The sequence below is a fragment of the Panicum virgatum genome, chromosome 3N, assembly GCF_016808335.1.
Source record: "Panicum virgatum strain AP13 chromosome 3N, P.virgatum_v5, whole genome shotgun sequence".
In the NCBI taxonomy this organism is placed as follows: Eukaryota; Viridiplantae; Streptophyta; class Magnoliopsida; order Poales; family Poaceae; genus Panicum; species Panicum virgatum.
Window position 1 is genome coordinate 7,641,871 of NC_053147.1, and position 4,975 is coordinate 7,646,845.

The window sequence follows — 4,975 nt, forward strand, 5'->3', positions numbered from 1 at the left end:
CCGTTGACCTTTCTTTCCGGCTTGTGGATAGGAACACTCTCCCCGACTACAGGGCTCCAAGGTCCACCCGTGCTCGGTCCACCCTTGTCCCTAGAAGTCGTGGTGTTGCGCAACATAAAATAAAAACCTATCTCTAAGAGAGAGTGTCAGGTATATCCACTCCCCGGTCCAATCGGCTACTAGGCTTGCCGCGTACCATATTTACGGCATGTGACTAGTACTTTCAAAAACTTAACCAGCACTACCACACACCGCGACCTTAGCAAGTTCATCAACACAGACGGGGTATCACATAAGGTCATGATATCGAACACAACCCCGTCCGTAGTCCTTATATTGATAACAGAAAGTAAACAGGAAATTCCTATAAAGCTCGCGAGTGACAGGCGATCACTCGACTTTTACCGGTCCTATAAGCTTAGCAATTATTCGAACTCAAGTCTAGTGTTCAGTACATAGGTTCCTAGGATCATGCATCTAGAGTTTCAATTCAACTCCTATGAACTGTAAATGCACAAGTAAAATAATACAGTAAATGAAATTAATTTGAAGTATAGGTTATGTCCGGGGCTTGCCTTCTCGGTAGTTGCTAACTATTTCAGCTCTAGGCTCTTCCGAACTTTGGTTCGGGGCTTCAGTTAGTTCAGCTGCATTCACCTGGACTTCTGGATCACCTCTGTCAGACTTCGGGATCAACTCGTACGTCCCGTCCGATAAGGCAGTCGTATCTATATGAAATGCAAGAGGTGACATTATAAATACACTCAGATCATGGTAAAGTTGTAGGCTAACAACTGGCAAACAAACATAACACATGGGCAATCGTTTATAGAGTAGTTAACTAACAAATCTAACTACACAAGGCATCATGATCAACAGCACAACTGAAGTGAACTACTCCATAAACAAGTGGGGGTGGTTTTCTATAACAAACAAAACATAGTTTGCTAATAAATCAACTACTCAGAGTAAAAACAGTAATAAATTCTGCAAAAATTACACTAAATAGAACATGAACAAAGTAATCTACCCTGTAAAAATCATGCCATAACATCTAACCATTTATTCAGAATAATTCATTCACTCAGATAATATCTAGAACAAGCATGAATTACACAGGTCAAACTGAAGCAGAGCAGAAGCTCAAAATTTAACAGGAGGTTGAAACAGAGACGATCTAGCTACTGTGAATTTTTCATGATTTTATATACACAGAATTAATTCTGATAAAATAAACAAAACAGACATCAGTTTAGCAAGATTTAATTTTAGCTCCTGTTCTAGCCATTAACTGATGCTCAAACTTCCTGGAAAAGTTAAGATATTCCAGATGAACACTCAGGAATATTTTCAGGATTTAACAAGAACAGAAACTATTTACCATAAATTAAGTATACTAAACAAGGATTAAATCAAATAAATAGCTACAACAAGGAACTGATCATGAAATTTTTATAGAAAAGCTAGTGTAACAAGAGTAAACTACCATAAAAGTTTCACTACAAGACAAGCTTTTAATCATCAGATAAGAAAAAGATAAAACATTTAGTATTTATTTACCTAGTGACACAAAACCATTTATACAGCAAAAACTTTCAACAAAAGCCTAACATATTATGATTCTACTGCATAGAGCTAAACACAAGGATTCCAAAACATCAAGATTTGCCTTTTTCTGAATTTCCTATGATTTTCTATGGAATTTCAAAGTTCACTGCAAAAATTACAAAGGAGTCCCTGCTGGCACTATTCATATGAGTCTTGGGCTATGCATAAAACCCCCCGGGTTGTCTTGAATTTGAACCCGAGGTCCCTGGCTGTGGGAAAAAGGAACAGAGGGAGGATGGCCGGCCTTTACCGGCGCCTCGGCTCACCGGCGGCGAGGTCTGGGTTGGGGGAAACGAAGAAGAGGCCGAGACGAACCCAAAGGTGGTCTTTTTGGGGCTCGGGGTGGTCGGATTGGGGGTTCCCCGCGGCGAGGTGCGGCGGCGGCTTGGGTAGCTCGCCGGCGACCGTTCTGCGGCGGCGGATTGGGGTGGGGAAGATGCCTGGGAGATGCGCAGTACTCGTGTGGTGCTAATGGCGGGGTCTGTGGGGGCGGATCGGGTCTGAAATGGTGGGTTCGCGGCGGCGGCTTGCTTGCCGGCGTTCAAGTAGATGGCGGCGGCGCTCTGGTGGCGATTGGGAGAAGAAGCCGGACCTAGGAGCTTCAGTGGAGCGAGGCGAAGCTCGTGGTGCCTCGGGTTTGAGCCAGGTGAGGGTGGAAGGGGGTCGGCGGCGGCCGAGCGGAGCTCGCCGGCAACCACGGAGGGGGGCAGCAGCGTTCTGGGGTTTTCGGAGCAGCGAGCGGGCAAAGGAGTGGGGGAAAAGAAGGCTGCGGTGCTCTGGGTTCTCAAGCGCGCGCGAATTGGTGGTCTGGGGTACTGCAGCGGGCTCGCCACCGCGGCGTTGAGGTGGCGGCGGCACGGCGGCTCTGGAAGCGGCGAGGGTGCGTGGCACGGCCTGGGAGCACCAGCGCGAGGAAGGAGGGCGGTGGGGCGGCTCCGGGGCGACGCGTAGGTGCCAGCGCGAAGCAAAGGCGAAGTCGGAGTTGGCCTGCGGCCGGTCCAGCGCGGCGGCGGGCGGCGTGGCGCTGTCGGCGGGAAACAGAGGAGCAGGCAGGCCAAGGAAGAAGACAGGGACCTAAACGCAATTTCCAAAAATTTTAGGGACCAAACTGTAAAGCCTTGATAACTATTAATCTAGGGCTCAAATGAAAAAGTGCCCAACATGAAAGTTGTTCAGTTTTTCAAGATCTACAACATTGATGTTGAGCAAAAATTTATTTGATCAAAGATTCAAGAGCTAAATTTGAAAACATAGAAGGGAATTTGAATTTAAAGGAAACTTGACTTTTTCAATGAAATTTCACTTCAAACTTGGGCTGATTTGAAAAGTTTCCTGCCAAGCAATAAATGCACTGAATTTTTGCAAAATCACCCTCCACAAAAGCTATAAATGCACACCCCATTCAAAATAACTATAGAAAGGACCTTGCATAAAATCATAATTACACATATAACCTTTATATTTACAAAAAGATCCTTTTTCAAGCAATTCAAGCACATGATGCATGATTTGGTTCTAATTACCCTAAATTGGCTATTTAAAAACCTGGGTTGTTACACTTACCGTATGCCGAGTTCTCGTACAACAACGGGTACCAAGCAAGCTTGGGCATGTCACCGTTTGAAGCTCTCTACGGAAGAAAATGCAGAACCCCTTTGATGTGGTCAGAAGTTGGAGAACGAGCCCTAGTCGGCCCCGCACTCATAAAAGAAGCCGAAGAAAGAGTCGCCGAGATTCGAGAAAAGCTAAAAGCAGCCCAGTCCCGACAAAAGAGCTATGCGGACAAGAAAAGACGGGAAATAAGTTTCAACCCAGGAGATTTCGTGTATCTCAAGGTATCGCCCATTCGAGGAACCCGAAGATTCCAAGTACAAGGAAAATTGGCCCCTCGGTATATTGGACCATACCGAGTTTTGAAGAAAGTTGGAGCGGTAGCATACCGTTTGGAGCTACCAGAAGAAATGTCGGATATCCACCCAGTATTCCATGTCTCGCAGTTGAGAAGGTGTTTGAGGATACCCGAAGTAGAGCATGTGCCGGTTGAAACGATAGATCTGCAGCCAGACCTGCGATATCAGGAAATACCGGTGAAGATCCTAGACACCGTCACCAGGAGGACCAGAAACTCCGAAGTACGAATTTGCAGAGTTCAGTGGAGCAGACACGGAGTAAGAGAAGCTACGTGGGAACGCGAAGATGCTCTGAAGAAGGAATTTCCCCACCTATTTAAGGATCAGTCGAATCTCGAGGACGAGATTCATTTTAAGTGGGGTAGGTTTGTAACATCCCAAAAATCTAACAAAAATAAATCACGCGCTAATCCCTGTTTTGTCGTTGAGCTCGATCCCTTCTTGTTTCATCTTCCGCCTGACTTCCCGATACTCCGAGGAACTGAGCCGGCACCCAAATCCTCCGCTGTCCCATCCCTGTTTGGCCCTCGGCCTGCGCGTCGCACGCGGCCGACACACGCGTGGCCGACCGCGGCCGCGATCAGCGCCGACGCACTCGCCCCCTCTCTCTCTTTATTTCTCTCCCCTTCTTTTCTTTTTCTTTTCCCTTTTTCTTTTTCTTTTCTTTTTCTTCTCTCTCCTTCCCTCTTCTCTTCCCCCTTCCTTTCTTCTCTGCTGCGCGCACCTGGACCGCGCCCTCTCCTCCTGCCCCCTGCTCCACCCGGCCGCGCCCTCCACCGGGGCACGCCACCCTTGGGCCCCGCTCTCGGCCGCCGCTGCGCTCAGCCCGACCCCGCCCGCACGCCGCTCCAGCACCGCCCGTCTTCCTCACGCGCGCGCCCTGCTCCGCACGCCCGGCCCCGAGCGCCGCTCGCCACGCGTGCCCGCTCACCCCGCCTGCCCGAGCGCGCGCACGCGCGCACGAACACGCCACGCCACGCCAGCCGCGCAGCCGTACCACGCCGACCGTGCGCCCGCCTGCTCAGCCCGTGCGCGCGCCCACACCACGCACGCGGCCGCGCCGCGACCAGAGCGCCCGCACACGCCACGCCGCTGCTGCCCGCCGTTGACACCCGAACAGCGTCGCCTGCGCGTGGTCGCCGCCTCCTCGACGCGTCACGTCCCGCCTCGCAGCGCACGCCGCCGCCCTGTGCGCGCACGACGCCGGCGACCCTTCTACAGCGCCGCCGTTGACGCCGCCGCCGCCCTGCTCCCCGCTCCACCGCCTTAACCGCCTATAAAAGGGGCCGCGGAGCGTCCCCGAGTGCCCCATCCCCCACCAAGAGCCGCAGCCGCCGCCCTAGCTACCCCTTGCTCCGCTAGCGCCGCCGCCCCGCTTCAGTAGCGCCGCCGCCGGCGGCCCGCGTCGCCCCGCCTCTGAGCGCCGCCCCGGCACACAAGGTGAGGCCGGGAATCAA